Raw genomic sequence first — 24,672 nt, 5'->3', positions numbered from 1 at the left:
TGGCAGCTCCTGACTGTTGCATAAATGTATTGATTAGCTGAACCAGCTTCAGGATGTCTCTATTCAGGACAGTAGCATCAAGGGGATACGTCAAATTATCAGAAAGAAGAAAGAGCACCTGAACTGGCTGTTCTTTCCCATTTAAGCATCTTCTTGTCCAGAGTATGACACCAATCACTTGAGAAAATTTGTTAGCTCAGTTTAAATCTCAAGATTTTAAGAAAATTCCTAAATAAAAATCAAACATAATAATAATATTTTATCGCTATGACAACTTAGAATAGCACATTAGCAACCCAAATGACAATATTCTTCTTCCTCTTGCATTGACATTGGCAAGGAAAGAAATTATGCTAGAGATTTTAATATAAGTTTTCAAAAGGGAAAGATGATCGCACATTAAAGCCCACCATGAAAATAGAATTCTCAAAGAGAATTTTCTTTAGCTGTTTAAACAGCTAGTGAGTGGGTTTTGAACTGTGTGCTTTAAGCCAGAGAGGAACCTGTCAAAAAACAAGTTCTGCCATTCACTTGTGTGACCAAGAGAAACAAACACTTTATCACAGAGTCACAGAATGGTTTGGATTGGAAGGGGACCTTAAAGATCAGCTAGTTCCAACCCCCCTGCCATCAGCAGGGACACCTTCCACTAGACCAGGCCACTCAAAGCATCATTGCTGTCACCAACAATCCAAGACCAGCTCAAGGGGGACAAGACCTGCAGATTTGAGCTTGGTCTGGGACACAGAAGTCCTCATTGTGTCCTCTTTGGTGACAGGTGACACATCTGGAGCAGTGGGTCAGCTGAATGAGTTGGGATAGAGCCAAAATGTGGGTCTCTTAAAATGTCCTGAGGGTATAAATAGGTGTTTTACATAAAAGCTGTGTCCTGCAGCTCAGAACCTTGTAGGGACCTCACTGTGCTCTGACAGCAGAGCCAAGCAGGAGCTGGTCAGGATGGATCAAATGGATGTCAGCCACCAAGAGCCACTTACTCAGAAAGTGAGATTTAGCAGGACTGGGATGATAAAAAAGTCAGAAGGAAAGATATTTTTATTTCAGGTATTAGGCTGCATAATCCCTCACCCTTCACTAACAGAACAGCCTTTCCCAAAGGGGCAGAATGCCCTTTTTCCTGCTGCTGTTCTTGCTGCATTTGTTTGAGCCCTGAGGAGCCTGTGCAAATCTGTATTGCCCCCTGTAATGGTTTTGAATGAAAAACCAGAGAGAGACTCCAAGTCAGAAATACAATTCAATAGGAAAAAAAGAAAAAAATAAAATACATGCAACAATACAAAAGAAAAAAAAACACTGACAGAGTCAGAATACAACCTGACACTGCCTAGTTAGCATGGTGGTAGCAGTCCAGATGAAGTGGTCTTCTTGAATCAGTGATCCTGGTAGCTCTTGTCCTCTGGAAACCAGTGGATAAGGGCTGCTTTGGTGTTTCAGATCTGTTTTTATCTAGGTAGGAAATGTTTGGCTCCTCCCCCTGGGTGGAGCATCTCCCAATGGGATGATGTAATTTTATCAGTCATGGAATGGGATTCAATGGCCCATTAACAGGAGATATCTTCCTGGAGGAAGGATGGGTCATGGGAAAGATAAAGATCATTCTCCCACCTGGTTTTTAACAGATGGCCCATTAGCAGAGGATATCTCCCACAGAGATAAGGATCACTGCTCCACCTGGTTTCAGCAGATTTTGGGCATATCTTTACATTGTGACCTAGGACAGCCTCCTAGCAGACTGAGGGTGTCCAGAGACAAAGGCAGGGTATCTGGCAGGTCCACATAACAAAATCCATCCTTGGCACAAGCCAAAATCTACTGGAAAACCTTAGCATGGTGCCCAGGAATTTCCTCATACAAGTTGACAACAGCAGCAAAGGGTTATATTTTCCTCCATTTTCAGTGTGCCTGGGTGCTTCATCATGATGTTTCAGACCCAGAGGCAGCATAGGGCCTGGGGTGTGGTTTGGGGATCAAACATCTCTCTCCATGAATAAAGAATGAGTCTCCCATCATGGGCACCAAGGAGCTCTGTGTTGAGGCTGATCCCAGGCTCCAGATGAGAGGATAAACTCAGGTTTGCAATTGCTTGGGACTGTAGCTGCTGCCTTGAACTTCTGGAAATGCTGAGGCTGCTCACCATGACACCAAGCCAATTTCATAGCTGGGTGACCACTGAAGAAGTACAAAACAGCAAACAAGCTCATCCTGAAAAGTTTTCTGCATTGCGTTTTGGGTTTTAAATGTTCGCAAAGAAATTTCTGTTAGTTCAGAGAGTTGTTGGCCGAAATGGATACATTTTCCAGGAAAGTCAGCCAGTTTTTAAAGGAGGCCAAATCTGTTTCCACATGGAAATTGGCTCGTTTTTGGAGTATAGATGAGTTTTGCATAAAATATATTAAATTCCTTCCCCCCACCCACAACTGTATATATTTTCATGCATCCTGATGGGAGAACTGCTATTCCACCATCACAGGGAAATGCAATTTCAAAAAGTGCAATATTATGTAATTAAAATGCCAGTCATGTCAGTATGGATGAAACAGGGAAAAGAGAGGAAAAAAAATCTGGAAAACAAAGATTATTCAACTTCAGTCAGCACTTGGAAAATGCTTTTTCAATCTACCTAAGCTCTTCCAGAAGCTGCACATGGGGGCAGATACTGTCAAAATTCTTGTTCTTTCAAAAAATAACCAAAGCCTCAGCAATAGAAAATGAAGTTAGGAAAAAAAATCCACGACCCATGACATAACTATTAACAACTGCATGGTATGTTGCCATTAATTAGCAAAAGGCCAGTTATACAACTTGTTCAACTTTAATAGCCCTTATCCTGAGACCATGTGGACAGCAAGTTTGTTCCAAGAAGCACACCCTCCTCAAATGAGGAGTTTCATGGAAAATAGAAATATGTTTTTTAATACATATGTACCAAAGGACCGAGATGTGCTGAAAAACACATAGCATGTACCAATGCCTCTCTCTGAAGTGCCTGCCATTTGGAATATTGCAATTTAAATAGTTCTCCTGTTTAGTCTATTTTGAATGGCTTCATTATAAGACTGCAGGGAAATTCTCCACAGAAACTGGAAAAAAAAAAGTGTTTTGGAAAGTATTTCAGGTTCTGAATTGTCAGAATACCCCCTTTTAACCTTTTCAGTGAAAGAAAAAAAAGTCACTGCATGTTGACACAGATATGTATTCTACAATATGTATCTATAAAATAGGAAATAAATAGTAGCTTGACTCAAAAGCATATGGCTTAGAAACGATCAAAGAAGATTTCAGGTGGTCTGCATTAAATGCTAATGGAAAAATTCTGTCAAAAAATGTCAACATTTTGTCAATTTACATGGGATGGGAACCCAGGTCTTGCCCTCCTGTAATCTTACACATTCTGGATCAATTGCACCTTTAGTCAAGGAGATCCTAATGCTTGACTGATGGATGTGAAACCTTATTCCAGATAAGCCTGGCACTATAGCAACCTGTAATTGTGGCACTCCCAGCCATGCTGGGTATGAGGAAGAAAGCTGTGCAAACAAGTAGGAATCCCAGTTCATCCAGCTCCTCTTTTATGGAGAAAGGTCATTGCTTCATTCAGGTATTCACTAAATATAAAAAATGTTCAGGAAGCTAAGAACTTTGATCTGGAAATACTTGTAGGCTCAGTGCTATGAAGGGATGAGGGAAATGTTTAAAAATGATCGAGGGAAACAGATGTTTGGCTTCTCCATCCACGGCCACTAAATCAGTCACTGGCCCAAACTAGTATTTAACACAGGTGATTTTCCACAAAGCTAATCCTGCTTTCATTCAGGGCATTCCTTTTCCAATAAAAGTCCATCTGCCTGCCTAGTTTTAGACACCAGCATAAATTTTGACTTGTCCAAATGGATCTGGCGAGGGGGTCTCTGCACCAAGGCTGAGAGAACCACATGCTGCTCAGTGAGAAATCACAGAGCTGCTCACAGCTTGAGCTGTCTGAGTCACCAGCTGATGAGAAACTTGACTTTTTACTTGATTTTTTTCCCCCTGTTCCTTTTAAAGGAAACTTTAAAAAACAAATAAACCCTACAGGCAAGCAAGCAAACTTTCTCATTTCATAGGCACCTCCTCTGAGCCATGGTTAAATACACCACAAAATCCATTTTCTCATGGATTTTTTTCATTTATTTCCTGCTTGCCTCCTTTTGTTTTTCCACAGGCATTAGTGTCATTTTCTCCTCCTGCACACAGGCTGTGAGCATTTAGTTCACTCTCCCTGACTTACACAGTAAGGGGCTACCAAATATTATGTGTCCCAGCAGCTGCATCCAATTCCCCTTTGCAAACAAGAAGCCACACTGAGAGGCTTTTTGCTAAAGGAAGGTGGTAGCAATAGTTTTGAGTTATTAGGTTGCAGAGTAAGGGCAGAAGACTTGGAAATCAAGTCACCCAGGTCCTCCCTTTGCAACCCCAGCCCTAATTTAAGGCCTGAGATCCCTGGAACAGCCCGTGGTCAGCCCAGGCTGAGTCCCCAGCTCACAGCTTTTCTCCTCACAGCCCATATTGGTCATGAGGCAGCAGACCCAGGTGCTTATGGACCAGTCAATAAACACAGATAATAGCTTAAAACGCTTAACTCCATGCAACTGTCCAGACAATTATCTGCTTAATGTATTTACATCATTCTTATTATGTCTCATCAGCTCCCATGTATTAATGGACTTTATCCTCTGCAAGTGCCTACCACAATAGGACAAAAAATCATGTCAACATTTGTTCCTATTTTTCTTATGCCAGGGTTCTTCTGATGATCAAAATAGTTTTTTTATCTTGAAAATGCTACAAAAATCCATACTGTCAACAAAAGCGAGTTTGTACTGGAAAGTTTACAAGTTCAACAAAAGTAATGCTGCTGCTTAACAAAGCTGTGATTGCAAAAGAACTCAAAACATTTATACTGCCATGAGTGTAATTTAAGGATATTTAGCCTTTGCTCAACCTTTTACAGACAAAATGGTGTTTCACCCTGTCTATTATAACAACATTTAGATTGCAAAATCTAATAGAGTATTAGCAGCAAAACTGCATTGTAAATGCTAAAGTTGCATTACAATACTGTAGCTTAACAAACAGATAAATTATTTCATAGGAACAGCCTTTAAAACTTTTTTATTATCAAAAATTGATTGTAAGATATAACTTTAATGTCAGCATATAGAGTAATTTTATTTATGGCATGCATTTTAGTTCCCCATTACGTTTTAGGAACAACAGGTAATAAAGTGTCAGTATCTTACAGGAAATAAACCAATGATAAAATCACTGAGCTTCCATTTCATAGTCCTGGATTAACCCAGAATTTTTGTAGCAAGGTGTGGCAATTCTTGTAGTTTGGGGACCACTACAGACTTCTGCAAGCTGAGTTTATCAAAGATTAGTTAGGATTAAAAACATGGGAGGATGTTTTGTTCCTCTCTGATTCTGAGAGAATTCTGGGCAAGTTCTTGGTAGAGACTTAAGTGTACCCAGACACAAGAAAACATGCTTGGTTCAGGGTACCACAATTTTCATACTCCCAATGAAAAAATATCACACAGATCAATAAATTACCTGTCTTCTGAAATAAATTGCTAAATAAAAATCAACATTGTGATACACAACTTGAATCCACACATCTTTTCAGCTTTAGGCTTCCTTTGGGAAACTGCTTTGTGTTCACCCACAAAATCAACTCTCATTTTTTCCTCTGCCCTGAACACACATTTTACCCACAAAGGGTGATACGTGCTGCTCTGTTCATGGCCTCACCACTGGAATTGGAGGTGAAAGTTGTTTTGGGCTAAAGGAGTATACAGCTGATGTATTGCTTCCATTTATTATTTGATCTCATTCTATTGTGTGCTTCCTTATGGCACACTCAATAGTCTGTAATCATGGGGAACAAGATAGAAAGGGTAGGGCAAGGATTGTATTTCCTGCCTTGGCTGGTGAATAATTTTTATTAGAGCTTATTTTGAAACACAGCTTTGAGATAAGAATCCAGCATGAAGGATTAGAGAGACAATGTTCTGGACTGAAACCTACAGTTATTTATTTTACCTTTATGTAAGCAATATGAAGAGTTAATACACTGTCCACTTTTTAATAGCTGAAATGTTTGAGCTTTTGGTTTTTTTTAAAAAATGGGAAATGATACAGTGCTGTTTAAAAAAATTGTTTTTCCAGCTCCTTTGGTACAACAATTGTTTGATATAAACTTTCATGACACTGTGAGCTTCCTCTCTGCTAATAGCCCAAATGTTCTTTTTCCAGCAGGAGGAAAGTGCTTGTGTCCAGGGATAGATCACAGCAGCTGCCCCAGAACAAGAAACCCCACGGTGCTGCCAAGGCAGAGCTCAGCAAGGACATCAAGTGGGGTTTGGCACTTACTGAGGATGGGGAGAGGGATATGTGCATACAGGGGAGGGGAGTGTCTTTTTTAAAGGAAGAGCCTTGTATTGTGTGGCTGGTGAGGGAAAAGAGGACATGAAGTAGAAAATTAAATGCAGCTGGTTTTTTATAAACAGGAACAGGCAGTGCTGTGCCTGCCCCAAAGCCCTGAGAGCTGCAGGGAAGGTGGAGGAGTCTGCACCAGAGCAGATGAGATGTGGGCAGACACCCTTCATCCATCTGAGGACCTGGAGAAGGGGTGACCTGCAGCTGAGCTGTGGCAGGGGGCCAGGGACAGAGCTGGCAAGAGGCTCAGGGACCAGCATCCCTGCTCCACTCCCAAGAAACATCACTCCTCTTGTGGGGATGGATGTCCTGAGGTGGATATCCCACCTCTGGCCTTGGGGCTGGGCAAGGCAGAGGGCAACATCCTCTGGCAGCTGGTTCCCAGAGATCAGAGGGACAGAGCCACGCTTTGATCAATGTGTCTCTGAGGACTTTTGGGAATTAAGGCTGAGGAAGTGAAAGAAAACTTGCAGTGCAGCCACATGGCTCTTGGGATAATAAAAACCACTTGAGAAGTTGCAGGTTAGGACAGGTCTGGTCAGAAGTTTTCAGAGAAATCTTCAACTCCTTCTTGATGTAGCTTGCTGAAGTGGAGACCTTGCCAGGCTTTTACTCATAAAAAGAGATGAAAGATCCCCCCAGAAAAGTCTTGCCTAGGAAGGCAGGTTGCATGAACTGAGATCATCCAACATCTTCCCACCTTCAGCCTCCTGGTGGGGGATCCATGCCTGACTTGTGAGCAGGGAAACCTCAGAAATGGACCCTGACCCAAACAGACTCTGGGACTCTTCAAACCCTTTGATCCAGGGGTGCAAGTGTAGATGGAAATGTGCATCCTTTACCATGGGCCTCCACGAGCAGGCTCCTCCTGTCTCTGCAGCCAAGGGGGCACAAAGCCTCTTTTCACATCTCAGATATCTCCTACCAGGCTGCTACAAGCCAAGGCCCACAGTCCTGAGCTCTTTTGGGGCCAGTCCCCCAGCTGGGCTCTGCAGAGCCCTCTTTGGGCTGGCCACACTCCCTGTGTGTCCCCAGGGAGCAGGGACAGGCACCCAGCAGTTATCATGCTCAGCAAATGCCCTGCAACACCCTGGCCTGCCATCACTTAACCACTCCCTGGGCTTCTCTCTGCAGGATTATCCAAAGCCCCAGACATCTGATATCTGTACACTTCATCCCAGACCTTTTTGGGCCCTCTGTCCAAGCAGATGGGATGGTGCAGACATTGCAACAGTCAGATGGAGGAAAGTGGTGAAGCTGTCCTGCATCAGATGTGCAGCAGTTAATTTGGGATGGCAAGAAGCCACAGTGGCCAGTTCCTGTGTCCTGTCCAAAAGGTGATGACATTCCCTGATTGAAAACATGATCCTATGCACCTCATAGACAATTGTAGTCACAGGCTAAATTGTATAAATCTACTTTCACAAAAGATAAAATCTTCCCTTGTATTTTTTTTCCATTGCTCAATTAACTATTGTTTTGCTCAGCATGTTTTAATCATAAGTAAGTTCATTAATAGATGTGCTCTTTGGAGTCATGGGGGACTGTGATATAATAGCATTAATCTTTCTGAATAACATCATTAATATCCTTTGCCCCTTAAAGGCACCCACTCTGTCCCCCAGGCAATTACAGAACTTTGTTCCATGGTACTGAATGAGCTCATCCAGCTGAAATGACTACAATGCATGTCTGCATAATATTGCTGTTAGCTGAATTCTATTTGTTTATCCTACTGCTCAGACACTAATACAACTTGTTTGTGAGCATGTTGGTTCTCTTGCTGTAAAGCCACCAGCTCAGCTGGCTGCTCCCCACCTGGATCTCAGGAGCTGTCCTATAGAAGGGTCATGAAAGGAGACCTAAGCCTGAAGCTTTTTGACAATTCTCTTCAAAATAATCCAGCAGTTGTTTGACTACTAGAGATGTATCCTGTTAAAGAGACTCCCATGAATTCAGCAGGCCTGGGAATCTTGCTAAGCTTACTTGGCATTCTACCAGCCTTACTAAAACAGAATTCCCAGTTTCTGCTGCCCAGAGCAGCATCTCCATTTAGTGAGAGCCTGGGCCACATCTATTAAAAATTTCCAGCACCAGACATGCTTGAATATATTACATTTTCCACCCAGACACTTACATCTTCCCATCTTGGAGTAAAAATTCAAACTGCTAAAGAATTTGGGTTTACATTTTATTCATCCTACATCCTCGTTAGAAAAACAGACACACAGATCTTCCCTCCTTTATACAGCAAGCTGGGAACTATAGATAAAAATTCCTATACAGAGGTGAGATATCTGAATTTTTTCATGAGAGTGCTGGGTAGCTGCTGTGCTCTGAGCAGAGCAGCAGAGTTTTGTGGGCTTGCTGTGTTTATTCTGCCCATATTTGGATGGGAAGAGGCATAGGCAGTAGATGAAAGTAGTTCATATAATAAAACTGGGTTTGGATGGAACTCAGCAGTATATTGCTGCTTCGTTTTAGCACTCCTGAAATAGTAAGACCTTGTCAAACTCAGTCCCAGAGGAGAGGACCAGGCAGATTTCAGCTTCAACATGTGCCACATAGCTGCACTTTGCCATATTTGCTCACATTATGGCATGTATGTGTGGAGGAAGAAGGGAAGAATTTCCCCATTTCTAAGCTGTAAAATGTCTTTCAACACCTCTCTTCTTTACTGCAATGGCAATTTGTCATTACTGGTCACAGAGAGAGGCGATTACATGGCTATAGCCACTCCATCTCAAACACAGCCATCCAAAATGTGGATCCAGCTTAAGTTTAAGCAGGGGGAATTAAAGTTTTTTGTCTTAAATTCCAGCTTGTATCTCAAAAACCCCTCAGAGCAACCCAGCTCTTCTTGCTCCCTATTTAATTCCCTGAATATAGAACCACAGGCTTTTGACCAGGGCTTTCATGGGTGCTCCCACAGGCAGGGTGCACTTTGAGGCTGCAAGTTACATGAAAGGAAGAGGAAGAGAAGCATTTAATGGACAAGGAACTTTGCTGAACCTTGAGCACAAGGAGGAGGGGTCAGATGCCACCCACTGCTGAAGGGCAGTGTCCCAGGCCAGGCTGGATGGGGCTCTGGGCAGCTGGTCTGGTGCTGAGTGTCCCTGTCCCTGGCAGTGGAGTGGTGGAACTAGATGGTCTTTAAGGTCCCTTTCAACCCAAACCACTCCATGGTTCTGTGATTCTGTTTGCAGCTTTGTAGTCAGATTTATCTGATGGGGAAGTACAGAGAGGAAGGGAAAGCTGCACTCAGATATGACAATGTTTAAATTCACCTGGATCTCAGGTGGGGAGGAGGCATTGATCAGAAACATCCTGTTGTGCATTCCTAGTCATTCCAGTAGGAGCAGAGGACACAACCACCTCAGCACACTGGGATGCTGCTTCTCCTGGAGGCCAGAATCTTGATTTTAGCAGCAAGGGCACTCCTGGGAGCAGAGAGTTCCCCAACCCCTGCAATGTTAGAACCAGAACACCCTGAGGTGTTTCCTGTGCCCAGAGCAACACTGTGGGGTGAAGGGATGCAGCCATCTCACTGGGACCAGCCCAGCACATAAACCAGGGTGTCCTGCTAACCAAAACTGAACATGCAGTGACCTGCTGCTCCTCCTTGCTGTGCCACAGCATTCTTTCTGACATCAGGAGCACCTCAGTGCCAGAAATGCTCTCTCTGTGAAGTGGGAATAATTCCTTTCTCCCACATCTGGACTAGGCAGCCCTTTGGGCAGGGGTCTCAGCTGGCTGCAGTTTGCAGGTGAGAGTGCACAGTGCCCTGGTCCCAGCTGGGGACTGCAGCACTGCAGGCTGATGAGCAGGGCTGCCCCTGCCCTGCCTCTCTGCACTCCTGCCCAGCAGGGCTCCAGCTCTCTGAGTGACACCTGCAGGGCAGACACAGCCACAGGTGCTGCTGACCCCACCAAAGGAGGGTGAGACAGGGTTTTCTCATGTCTCCTTGCTCCATAGGGGCATGCAAGTTTAGAAATATGGGATAAATAATTCCTCACCTGCATCTGAGGCACAGGCCAGAGCAAACTCTGCTGACTGCAGACCTGTTGCAGAGGAATCTGCCTCTCAAACAACATATCTGGTTTAAACCCACTTTCAGTGCCTTCATCCAAATGTTCCTGCCAAAGTTCATATCTCTGAATATCCCATCCCCTGCCTGCCCCTGCCTCCTGCTCCCTCTCCCTCCATCTTCCTTCCCACAGCCGTGGGAACAGACTTCATCACTTGAGAAAAATGCCCTGCTCATACCCCCTGCTGTTGCTTGAAGCAGACAAAAAAAATTAAAGTCTTTTGAGCAGAGAATCCTTGTCAGGACAAGAAATAGCACTGACCTCAGTGAGGATGGCACGTAGAGCCCCAGAGGTGGCTCAGGCTGTGTGTGCTGCAGCCAGCTGTCCCTGTGACTACAATACAGTGTGGAGGATATGGAATATAATTTCCCTCTCCATTTACATTTAATACAATGGCTTTGGACCACACATTATTAAAAAAAAAACAACACGAAGTCTCAGCACTTGGCTTTCACTAATGGCTTGTTACTCCTCTAACACTGTCACTTCAGTGAAGAGTGACACTGTGATTTGTGTCTCTCCCAGAGACTCCCCTTGCCTCCTTCCCTACCCTGTCTGAAATCTCCTGCTTTTTAAAAATAACACCTCTGTATAACAGTGGGAGGACAGGACTCACATGGGTGGTCTCTTATAATGAAGATAGAGTATCTGGGAACAATATTTTAATGTGTTTTTCTTCTAATTGAGTTTTTCCAGCCTTTGGGATAATTATTTCTACCAATTAGCCCAGTGGTATTGTTAGCTGGAAGCAACCAGTCCTTCTTCAGGCCTCTGAGAGAAGTTTACAGTATGCACAATGGTGCACAGTCCAGTTTATGAGAAAAAAATTGCCCCTCTGCTCCCAAAAGTATGGGAAACAGCTCCATTGTGAGACAAACATTTCCCATGGAAATTGTCCTGAGAAGCTTCAGAAGGGTCCACGTTTCAGATAAAAGCAAGTGGGTGGAGGCTGAGAGCTGCAGCCCAGGAAAGAGGGGTTATCCCAGAGAGGGAGAGTGGCACAGCAGAGGGGAGGCAGGGCACAGCTTTGCCCCTTGCACCCTGCAGTGCCCCACAGGAGAAGCTAAACCCACCCTGGGACCAAGCCTGCCCCCACAATGGAAGAACAGGACAAGATTTGACAACAGTAAATTAATTAGTAGTGAATTTTAAGCCCTTCTTTATGAGCTAATAAATGGGAGCTGAAAGATGATGCAGTCAGGTCAGTGCCAGAGCAGTGACCTTGGGCACAAACCTGGAGTGGCTTTACCTCAGCCCTGAGCAGGGCACTTTTCACCATTCTGCAGAAGGATGCTGCTAATGCTGAGGAGAGAGGCCTGGCAAGAACTCAGTGCAAAGTCCCTGCAGCAAAAATATATGATTGCTATAAAGGTAAAGAATAGTGAGGAGTAATGCATGATCTGGTAGAGAATAGGCACAACACTGGATAATTTCAAGCCATGTCTTAAAATATTTCTTTGGGCTAAATCCAGTTAGTGAAATCAGCAGAATTTTTCAAGTCAAAGATGAATGAGGCCTTTACACAGCCTGAAATGCAAATGGCCTTGTGATGATGGACATATAAATATGAATTCTTACCTAGGCTTAAAAAAATATTCTCCTCAAGTTTTTAAAGAAAGTAGGGGAAGAAATGCTCCTCTGTAGAAATATCTTAGTGGGATCCTTTTCATTAGAAAATGGTCATTCCTGGCAAAGGAAGACATTTGTGGAAGCAGAAGAGCATCAAGAGAGATGTCTCCAAATTCAAGATTTTGAAGAAAAATCCTTTAAAGATGGCTCATTTTATGAACTCTTAGATGTGTGTTTGTCCCCATCTTCCTCACCTTCCTTCCCTGCCCAGTAAATTCTTCCTATACTGAGAGAGTCTCTGAACTACTGCTGACAATTTCATTCCTTTAGCAAAGAAACAGAGAATTTATAAATGAGATAAAAGTCCCAAACATCCACTTTGGCATGTACTAGAAGTCATCTGCACAACAAATATCTCCATACTGAGCCAAGAAGACTGAAACTTCACTGGAGTCACTGACATGGTGACCAGGGAGGTGTGGCACAGAGATTTGGACTGATTTCCCTGAGGATTATGGAGCCAGTTAATGAGAATACAAACACATTCATATCCATTGCCCTTGCCATGCTTCTTTATTTATTAAACATTTTATAAGATGTATTAATGGATACATTTGAGGAGTGTGTCTCTATTTGTCATTGTTTTTCCTTGGAAGTAATGGTGCCAGTTTTTCCAAGGACTGACTCCCATGAGCAGAAATCAGGTAATCCATTTGCCTAGACCATTCCCAATGCTGTCTGTCTGAGCTATTCTGCCAAATTTGCAGCCACAGAGACTCTAAAATACTTTTTTTAATCTTCATTTCATCTGAAATGTGAAAAAATAAGGGTTATCATCTTAAAAGAAGAACTGGATACAAAGGAGGTTTTCTAACTTGAAAAAATATTGTTTGATCTTCCCTTCATATTGTCAGGTATTCTTTACATTTCAGACCAACAGTGTCTAGTGTTTGGGTCCCAGTTTTAACCACCTCAGGCCAGTCTGTACTGGCTTTTACAAAAGATGAGCAAACTCTACTATATATATATATATATATAGTTCCAGGTAGGAAAGGGTTCTTCACTGAAATCACACCATAATAAATTTCCTGGTGTCTGTTCTAGCAGAGTTTTAGTAACCTTAAAAGATGGGGAGAAAATATAAAAAAAAAAAAAAAAAAAATTAAAAAGAAAAAAAAAAAGAAAAGAGAAAATCCCAACTACAAAATCTTGAAGCAATTTCTTTGAAATTTCTGTCTCAGATTATAAGAAAGTCCCACTGTGGTTTTCCACAAACTGCTACAGAAAAGCTTAAAATAGTGGATGGGGCAGTAGTCAACAGGGACACCCTGGATCAGACCTAATGCACAGCCATGCAAGACATTTTTTAACATGTAAGCCAGAATCAGATGTTTCAGAGAAAATTCATGCAGCTGTGGGATAATCTGCCTGCCAGGACAATTTCATCCCAAATCTTTGTACTGAAACACTTAAACCCTGAAGAATGAGGTCTGATAATATTTCCAAGCCTCTCCTTTTTTTAGCTTTGGAGTTATAGTTCGCTCTGCACTTGCTATCAATATAAAATGTCCAATTCCTGCTTGAACCTTGCTAAATCCTAAGCTTCAAAGAGGCTCAGTTCCAACAGTCTACCTAGACTTTGTCCAAAAGGTAAGGAGAAAGAAAAAACTTTGCAAGTGCCTTAGATATCAGAACCAGCTCCAAGAGAATGTAACACTGAGGAAGATAAAGAAGACGTATAACTTCAAAAGGTCAGAGAGCAAGATCTGAAACAGCTGAAGCAAAAAACATCTCACTCCAGGTTTAAGATACCTGGCAGAAGAAGAAAATAATTTTGAAGGATACCTGCTTCCCCCATGCAAAATGAGGTTTTCACTGGTAAGTATGCTAATCTGAAGCTGTTTAATATCACTTTTTCAACAGATGTTGGCTCCATTTGCAAATAGTAACTCCAGGAAATGGTTGAGGTGGATGCAAAGGTACTTGGAAATACTTTATAAAGCACTGTAGCTTTCCTGCAGGCAGTGGAGCTCTGCCAGTTGTGCAAGATGAAGATCTGGCCTACTCATTAAAGGTTTCAGATCTTCAAGGAAAGAGGGAGGCATGTGCTCAGAGCTGAGCTCCCTGACCTAAAAACCCAAGGAGAGTAGGAGAATGGAGAAGCACATCTGAAAATCCCTGGATAACTGTAGGTCACAGCTCAGAGAGGCACTGACAATCACACCTGGCTCTTTCCAGGAAGAAATTGCTCATATTTCTAGAGGGTGTACTGGAAAGGGGATCTTAATTCTGCATTTTTTGGGAGGCAGAGAAGGGCACTGCTAATGAGATATGGGATCCCTGCTTCTGCTGAAGTGTGAAATGGGCCCTGAATGTCTGTGGAAAGCAGAAGCTGGTCTAAGGTACTGAAAATCAGGGCATTAACTTTAGATTAAAATATATACAATCATGCATTTCTCATTCTACATAGATATTTCTGGCCAAAACTGCAGAATAACACTACAGGAGATCACCTCAGGTGAGAGCAGTGCCCCACCTGGTCCCATCAGTGCCTGAGAGAAAGAAAACACAACATATGTAGGTCAAGTATTTCCATGATGTACCCCTCAAAAGTGCAGTCATCCAGGGATTTACCAAGCTGGAAGAACATTGTATTTAATAACTGTTCTTGGACTCTTCCTCCTTGAAAATGCCTTTTTGAACTCATTTATAATTTTGGCCTCCACATCATCCCTAGCAATGATTTTCACAATTCCACTGGGTGAAAAATTAGAGCTTTGGTGGAACTTATTTTTAAACCTGATAATTTGACTGGATGCCCTTGACTTTTTGGGTTGTATTCACCTTCTCCACACTACTGAGGATTTTATGTGTCTTCATTGCCTTCAGCCACCTCCCTTCCAAGCTGAAGGCTCACAGCCTAAACAGGAAAGTTGTTCCATTCTTCTCTGTCCTTTTTGCTTTTCTTTGTGCCAGTTCTCCTATGTCTTTCTGAACATGAGGATGACTAGGATTACAGAAAAGGACACATTACTGTGTATTTATTCTCTCTTTTCCCCAGAAAAGTGCATTTTAAAAGAAGATAATACAAGATTTGCCAAGATCTCTGAAAAGCCTCATTGATTTTATTGTTTCTTCTCACAGTAAACCACTTTTGCAGAACTGTTTCCTTAGATCCTATAGACTTGGCTCTTTTTACAAGAAACTTCAAAGCTAAGTTCTTGCTTGCTTTAGCAGACCCTTTGCTTCAGCACTTGAGTTGCATAATTGTTAATCCAAAACTTCCTGCCTCAGTGATGCCAAGCACTTTAAAATTAAAATACACCAAAACTTGGAAAGTTATAGGATTCACCCCAAAAATAGCCATGCTGCCATTTTGCAGCAGATCTGATTTAGTGTTGCAGTGAGCTCTGGATAATCCCTTGCTCTGGAGGTGTGAACACTCCCAGCCTGGGCTCTGCAGAGCTGACTGCAGCACCAGCTCCAGCTCCCAGGAAACCACATTTCTGGAGTCATGGCTGGGGCAGGGCTAGCCAGGAAAGTTATTGCACAGAGGCACAGATTTCACAACATTTCTTCACTCACCACAGCTGAAGATCACTTTTACTGATTCAGTTCATCCACAGCCCACCCTGATTCTCCTTGTGCTGTTTCTTTTGGTCTCAGGGAGTGAAGTGTCACATCCTGTGAGACCCATGACCTTGCTACCCTTGTGCTGACCCACCTGCCCTTCTTCCCTGCCTGCATCCTGCTGGAGTCACATGGATTGTTCTGGGCAGACTGATCTGTTCTTTTGGGAAGGACCAGCCTCCCCAGGAGATGTTCTGAAAGTGTGCACACAGCAATGTCCTTTGCCAAAGACCTTACAGCTGGTCTAGAGCGGGGAAAATGATTCCCGCAGCAAAAGGTTTGAAGCACCAACAGTTTTCACATGGCAGAAAGGATGGACTACATTTGTCCTGGTTGCTTTTATGTCCCCAGTCCCAGGGACTAGGGCTGAATCCTGGGAGATACTTAGAAGAACCTCATTATTCAGAATAATAATTAAGAGTAAATGACTGGATCCTTACCACCAGCAAGTAGAGTTGCCATGTCCAACACACTTGGCAGAAGGCAACCTTCAATTCTTGCAAGATCAGACCTGTTTAATCCACTAATCTTCACAACATGTTGAAGCAGTGGAGTTTTATCATCTTTATTTAGCAGAAGGGAAGAGCTCAGGCAGCAAGTAGGGCAACTTGTCTTTTGCCAGAGATGTTTTCTCCCTTTGTTCCTCTCAGTGGTGCTCAAGATCCCACCTTTTCTAGAATAAAGGACTTAACTGGAAGTCAGCTGGAGGAAGGACTGGATCAGCCCAGGTTCAGAAAAGAAGGATTTGAACTAGAGGTTGCCCTGGAATGACTGACTCTGCACCTCTCAGTCTGTTCTCACGCTCACACCCTTGTTTCATGTCTTTCAGGCAGATTCAACTCTCTCCAAATAATTCCTGGATTAAAAGTGCAGGCTCATGCTCATCCAGTGCTCAACACCTCCTGTTTCTTCTGCAGAAGGAATGAAGCTCAATAAACTGCATAACATGCTGAGTTCAATAAGCTGAGTAACAACTCAGCATTACCCAAAAATAGGCCAGGTGTGAAGAGAAGCAGAATTCCCTGAAGCTAAACTGCATGTTCATGCAATAGAACACCTTCTTTATCACATCCAGTGCTTCAGGGGCTTTTTTTGCCTTTTTTTTTTTTTTTTTTTTTTTTTTTTAAGAGAACTTTTGTTTTCAAAAAATGATAGATCACGATCAATAAGAGCATTAAACATGGATCATGGTAAGAAGGAACTGGTGGAAGTTTATGGCCACTCAATCCACTTAACTCTGCCAAAGCCATAAACCACCACTGGGTTATAAATTGTTGAGCTGAGTCTGCAGTTTTAAAATGTTATCCAAAATCAATTGCCTCCCCCCCTCATTAGACCAGTAGTTGTCAACAACTTTGTTAAAGAATAAGCCAGTGGTTCTCACACATCTGCCTGGGAGCAGAGTCAGGCCTGAGCTGTTTCCCTGGCTACTCCAGCTGAATCCACCTCTGTTATCATTAACGTGAATGTGGGTAGGAAAGCAAAAAACTGAAATGAAATCAAGCTCTCCTCCCACTGCCCCAAGCACATAAATCTTCCAGGCTAATGGTGCCACAGAATGGGTCTGACTGGCTGCAGCAGGGGTCAGGGATGCTCCAGGAATGTGGGGTCAAGCCCTGGTACCACTGACCCTTCAGGGGAGGTGTGTGTGTCACTGCAGCCCCCCAGATGCTGCTCAGCACCCATCCAGAGCCATTAGAGTCTATGTGCCCCTGCAGACCCTCTGCTTTGCTCTGTTGCTAGGTGAGCAGCTGTGGGAGGAGCTGGGCTCTTCAGAAGGCCCAGAGCTATGGGAAACTCAGCTGGGGTCAGTGTCACAGGTCATCAGTGGGGAGATGGCTCCTGGCTGAGGTCAGCTCCATCCCTTCTCTCCATGGGACAGAGATGCTGCCTGCAAGGGGGAGGATGAACCTGTGAAACGTGAAAGGTGAAATGTGAAATGTGAAATGTAAAATGTGAAATGTGGCCCAGGAGAAGAGGAAGAGTTAGCTGGGGTACACCAGCCCTGGGGCAGGGGCTCACTCCAGACACTGCCTGGTGTCCTGGGCACGTCCCTGCAGTGCCAAGTGCTGCCTTGCCTGGCACCTGGCAGAGCAGAGGTGCTGGGGTGCTGTGTGCTGCAGTGAGGGTGAGCTCTGCCACAGCCTGATGTCAGCCCACTTCACCTCATTTCCTCCAGTGGGATCACCAGGAGTCAGGATCTTAGCACAGACCACACTTTAAAACCAGCAAATAAATACAACCAGCAAGGCTGACAGAATTTGTTTTCTTCTCACTTCACACCAGTTTTATGCTGTTGACTCTTCATGGATATCCTTATCTCCTGGATCTGCCACTACATCAAGCATTTTGCACTCACTGTTCCATCACTTGACAGCACTGTTGCTCCAGACAAGAGGCTGCTGATTTGCACTCCTGCAGCTGAGCAAAATGTGGTAGATGACCAGGCTGCTTTTGCAAGAGCCCAGCTATGTGATTCATACAGCAGTGGTACTCCTGGGCAGCAAGAAATTAGGCTGGGAACAGAAAGAAAACTTATTTAAAGCTGTTCTCAACTATACTCTTCCTAAATTAGTTTCTTTTGACTCCTGGTAGCTTTTCCACTGGTGTCCAAGCAGATGACTCTGGCATTCTGGATTCACCTTTTCTATCAAGGGTATGATGAAGGCAGCTAATCCATAAAGAAACAGGAGGAGCTGAGTTTGATGGCACACAAGCATTTTTACCTGTTTTTTAGCACTGTTCTCTACATTTTCAAAACAGGACAAAGCACATCAGTGCCACAGCAGAGGCACCTTACCCAGAGATGGGAAAGCAGGGACCAGCAGACCTCACAGAGATGGGAAAGAACGAACCAGGAGATCTCCAAACAGCTTTTTTCCTCATCTCACCACCATGTTACACATGTAAAATACAAGTGGGCATAAAACCTTCACATTAACATCATTCAAAGCTCAGCTCTACCCTCACACTGCTCTTTCCTCTGGAGCACATCCCACCCTCCTGTGTGCAGTTATTTATATTTCTTCATGCTGTCCTTTCTGGCAGGCTGTTCTACTTAACACCCCCCCAGCAGAGCATTCCCAGCAGGACTCTCTGCAGCAGCACTGCTTTTAACCTACCATCATAATGACCATAATTTACTGCCATTGTATTCCACCCCCCCTCAATGTTAAACATTAACCTTGGGCCCACTATTGACTGCAGAAGGCATCTGCTGCAATCATATGGGAAATATTGGGCATTATTTGGCTCTTCAGGAGATGGAGGCATACAGAGGTCCATGCTGTGTTGTTTAGGGGAAGAGCAGAAAATGTCTGTGCATAGCCAGCTTCAAAATTTAAACTGAGTTTTCATAACTTCTGCTTCTAAAGGTTGGTTCAGCAAAGCACTAAATCTTTTCCACAGAAAGCACAGAAGTTTCCTTGATGATCAACCTTGTTAGCTTGAAGGACCTATTCTTTCAGAGTCCTCATTGTGTGGCAAGAAGAAAGAAAAAAATGAGTTCTTGGAAGTAAAAACGCTTCTTCTGTTCAGGTTGGAATAAAGAAAGGGTCACTGCCCCTGAAGGCTTTGCCTCTCTCTTTTCCTTTTCTTAGACCACATAAATAGAAGAGTAATGCCAGCCCATAAGCTGAATGCATCAGGTTCTGATCATGCACCAAAGCTTTTGCAACACATGAGACTCATATTTGCTGTCACATGCACAAGGTGTCACCTACACATTAATGCTACACAGGATTGATGGGCAGATTCTTGTCATTCTGTGCTGTCCCTCTCCCATTGCACAATCCCTGAACAACACTCTGCCCCTGTAAGGAAAATCTGAGAACATTTTGAACTTTTTTTAACCTGCAAATTAAAGGCTGGTGGTAGGACTAGCAAGTGGGAATCCTGAAAAACATCTCCCTTTCCTTTGTCTTCAAAAGCCTTGACAAGCCTCCCTCTCCCTGCTCTTATCTCACCCAAACTTACCAGCAAAATCCCTCCCAACAAATCACCCATGACTTCCAGCCTTCTTTTTCTTTTTTTGGTGATGTAATACAGGATGCAAATTATTCCACTTTTTTGGGGATGGAATGTACATTAAACATTATCCAGTTCCAACCTCTCTGCCATGGGCACCTTTCACTGCACCAGGTGGTTCAAAGCCCCACCCAACCTGCCCCTGAACATCTCCAGGAATGGAGCATCCAAAACATCTCTGGGCAGCCTGTGCCTGTGCCTCATCACACTCACAGTAAAGAATTTCTTCCTAATAACTAAACTAAACCTGTACCTACCATCTTTCAATTTAAAGCCTTGTCCTATCAACATACACCCTTGTATAGTCCCTCTTCAGTTATCTTGTAGCCCTTTAGGTACTGTCAGGCTGCTCTAAGGTCTCCATGAAACCTTATCCTCTCCTCTCCTCTCCTCTCCTCTCCTCTCCTCTCCTCTCCTCTCCTCTCCTCTCCTCTCCTCTCCTCTCCTCTCCTCTCCTCTCCTCTCCTCTCCTCTCCTCTCCTCTCCTCTCCTCTCCTCTCCTCTCCTCTCCTCTCCTCTCCTCTCCTCTCCTCTCCTCTCCTCTCCTCTCCTCTCCTCTCCTCTCCTCTCCTCTCCTCTCTTGTTCAGAGCAGAATCCCCTCCCTCAGCTGGTCTCTTTCTTTTGTACTCTCTGGTGAATATTTCCAGTTTAACCACAATGTCCCTTGTCTGTTCTTTTTCTCTTCTGTCTCGTGTCTTGCCAGCTTTATATCACTGTGAAGCAGTCAGGTTTTTTTGTTGGAGAAAAGTGAAACAAAAGGCATTAAATATGTTTTCCTTCTCTAGGTCATCTGTACCACTCCTGTTCCTCATTAGGTAATGGGTTTATGCCTGCTGCTGTCTTTCTCTTACTTTACTGTATTTATAGCACCTTTCTCCTTGTATCCTAACACTCCAAACTGGTTGTAATTCATTTAGCATGGAAACCTTTGTGCCCTACGTGCTTATTTTATTCCTTGATCTCATCCTCAGTAATGTGACCTCATTCTCCTTTTTAAAATTATTCTTCTGGGACTCTCCTATCCACAGTGGGTAGAGGTGGATCTTCTACCGTGAGGAACATGCCCTGGCTCAGATGCTTAGCTCCTCACCCCTGGCCCTGCTGAGAAAACCTTGTCAGGATGTGGGATCTCACTCAAACAGCAAGGTTTTATCCAGCACACAGCACTTAAGTTGCTCCAAATCCTTCCCAGGATCCACAGCACCCACGGGAAGGGGATGTGCCCCATAGAGAGGATGAGGGCAATGACTGTCCTCTGCACTCAGTACTGGTGAGGTCACTCTGAATCCTGGATTCAGCTTTGAGCCCCTAACAATAAAAAGGTATTGAGGGGCTGGAGTTAGTCCAGAGAAGGGAAATGGAGATGGAGAATAGCCTGGAGCACAAATTTTACAAGAAGAGGCTGAGGGAACTGGAGGTGTTTAGCCTGGAGGAAAGGAGGCTCAGGAACTTGTCACTCCCTACAACACGCTGCAAGGTTGTAGTGAGGTGGGACTCAGGCTCTTCTCCCACTTAACAAGTGACAGGATAAAAGCAAATGTTCTCAGGCTACACCAAGGGAAGTTTAGATTGAATATTAGGAAAAATTTCTTCACTGCAAGGGTGGTCAGGCATTGGAATAGGCTGCGAGGGCAGTGTTGAAATCACCATCCCTGGAAGTGTTCAGATGTGTGTGGATGTGGAGCTGGGGACATGGTTCAGTGGTGAGCGTGGGGATGTTGGGTTAACAGCTGGAATTGATGGACTTATGCACTTCTCCAACCTCAATGTTTCTATGAGTCTATATATCAGGGATATGCCAGAGGAGATCCTCTGTATCCCATGCTGCTGATGTGTGGTAACAGCCAGGGATGGGAAATGCTGTGCCTCAATCCCACCAGCAAAGGACAAGGGAGCATCCAGAGAGAGCTGATCAGGACATTACAGAAAATCTCTGCCCCCAGTCAGTGAGGAAAAACCACATTTGCTCTCCAGTTTTCATGTCTGATGGATACCTTAATGTCAGCTAGACACTTGGTTTTCTTCTGCAGCAGAGATGAGCATTTGCCTGTGCAAATCCTCTGCAACAAAGATAGAAAAGACCTCTGCAGGTCTGCCTTGCTCCACTCCTCCTCCCCACTCACAACACTTCCCAAAGCCACCTCTGGAAAGCCTGCAGGGAATTAACACAACACTGGCAGAAGTGAGGCTGGAAAAAATCATGTTTAAAACTTTAAAATAGATATCTCCTCTGGTAAAATCATCTGACATAGAAAACTCAAACAGTACCGGGAGCTTTGTGTGTGTTCAGCCAGTGTGTGCTGCAGAAGGGGGATGTTGGAGCAAGAGTCTCACCCATATTTGACTTGCTGAAGACTTGAGGGGAGTGTAGCCTTAGAAATGCCTTAGGCCCCTTTCATTCAACCTCAGCAGGGGTGGCCCTTGGAAACACTGATAAGGAAATAATTAAAAAATTAAAAAGAAGCAGATAAAGGGCTGATCATAGCCCCAGTAAAGCAGGACATGAAAGAAAGCTGATTGCAGCCCTCTAGGCAGGACAGCAAAGACTTTGTCCAGTTTGGGTTTGGTGATTCTGCTAAGACTTGGTCTCTCCAGGTAGCTTTCCTCCACAATACAAGGTGTCAAATAATTTGCAAAATGCTTGTAATTGCATTGATATATGTTGGCATGCATTGACACATGTGTGTTCTTTGGGAAGTACCTCCATCCAAGTGCCTCCTCAAAACTTGTCCTCTCTCAGATTGCAAGGACTCAGGACTCAGAGGCTGAGGGAAGGGAAAGCTGTTGTGATTTCTGAAACAGGGTGTTCTATTTCAGAGGCAAAGAGCTCCAGAGAGCCCTGTGCCTGTCATTAGAGCCCACAGCTATGCAGGGCTGAGAACACTCTTCCAGCCTTCCTAGATGAAAACCTGACTCTAAAATATTTTAAAGATGAGTTTTTATAACACTCACTTATTCCATCTATGTCTGAGTACCGTGGTGTGTGGAAGCATCAGTTTTAATATCACAGCACCACTCTCCTGCTGACATGTCCCTAAATGATCTCAAACCTCTCTTTATCCGCAAAAGATTGGGGGTTTATACCTTAATTCCTTAAATTCAGATAAACTCCAAGGAGTTTCCCAAAGTCAGCCTCGAGCCTGGGGGGAGATCAGCAGGGCTGGTTATTTTTCAGCCCACAGCTGATCCAGACCCTGCCCATCTCACCCAGTGAGACCCTGGTTGAACCAGCCTGGCCCTGTATCAGGTGGTGTGAATGCAATCTAAATTCAGCCAGCAGCCCTAATTAATGCTCCTCATGTTTGTTTGACTCACCCAAGATACTCATGGACCTGAGTAGTAAATCTCATCGTTGCATAGGAACTGCAGGGATCAGTTCCTTTCCAAATGTGTCCTGGAGAGAGCCCAAGATATCTAATACTGTGGGGAAAACACATATTGAGTGTCAAATAAAAGCAACAGCGGCTCTGCAACAAATGGCAACTTCCTCTTGGAAGAGTCAAAGATGGCTGTGACTGCTGATGGTTTTAAATGTACTTTCAGATTATTAATAGAGACAATTTAAAATAGCTCCTCTCACTCCAATTCCTGCTTTAACTCATGCCCAACTGCTAAACATACTGTGGCTGCTCCTGCTTAAACACTCTCTAACAAATCACAGCCATGCATAGGTTTCCTTTCAGTGTTTCCAATTTACTCTTTAATGGGAGACAAATGTGTCTTATTTGCTGACTCCTTAATGAGTCTGAAAGAATTTCCAGGCATGCTTATTAGAGCTGCTTGCAAATTGTTTTACTTGCTTCAATCTGTGGCTGTGGGATATTCACTGGCACTTAGATGCTGGACTGGCTGGGGCAGCACTAACACGTAAATCAGTATATTATGTAAAAGAAATAGAAACTTTGGTAGGACTGTTCTCATTTACACCTGACAAGAGTCAGAAACCAACACTGAACTGACAAGATGTATATGTAAATAGTTGTTTTGCTCATGTAGTTGTAGGATAGTAGTTGCTGTCTGGCTTCCTATTGTAGAAATTCACTGAGTAGCTGGTCCTGGCAACTTTCAGGTCTGTTGAATTTCATGCTCCTGTGGTTTACTATGATTATTCAGAGGGACTTTTTGTTTTGATGGCCATACAAAGGAAATATGCCTCTTTGTGGGTTTGAACATGTATTTTGTGATTGGATTTTTCTTTTAAATAATTTTTTCTGAGTGTGACAACTCCACCAGGAAACATTTCCAAGCGCAGACTTCCTGACATAAATATTTATATTATCACCTGCCTTTCCACCTGCTCCCAGGCACTGGGTCAGAGGTGGGAAGTGTAGATTAAGGGCTGGGGACCAGGGGAAATGCAGCAGGGAGGGAGGCTGAGCCTGAGGCAAGGGTACTTGGGGCGTGAGAACGGCTGGAGAGTTGAGGGAGGGCAAGGCAGGGAGTCCTGGGCAGGAGATCTGCACAGATATAACCTAAAATATTTAATTTGGGGTAGGATGGAAGCAGGCTTTCACTGGCAAATCTCTTGGTGTCCATGGCTCTTCCTTCACAAAGGAAGGGTGGTTTGTGGGTGCTGGGTTTTGTGAGTGCCTGCAGACCCTGCAAAGCAACAAAGAGCCAGATGCAGCCAGTGTGAGCAGAGTCAGATGGGGTTTGGGGAATAAAGCACCCCAAAATAGGTGGTCATTGGAATAGAAACAAAAAGAGAAATTGTACATTGACCCTGAATTTATGTGACTGAAAAAAAAGAATAAATCCCTCATTTTTCCAGCATGAAAAACCTACACAGTTTTTAGAGAGTAAAAGGCCTTAGATCTTATTGCTTTGTCTTTCTTACTGCTAGTAGGGCATTCAGGCTTAAGC

Source organism: Oenanthe melanoleuca, chromosome 4 (genome assembly GCF_029582105.1).
Source record: "Oenanthe melanoleuca isolate GR-GAL-2019-014 chromosome 4, OMel1.0, whole genome shotgun sequence".
Classification (NCBI taxonomy): domain Eukaryota; kingdom Metazoa; phylum Chordata; class Aves; order Passeriformes; family Muscicapidae; genus Oenanthe; species Oenanthe melanoleuca.
This window is presented reverse-complemented; position numbering follows the sequence as displayed.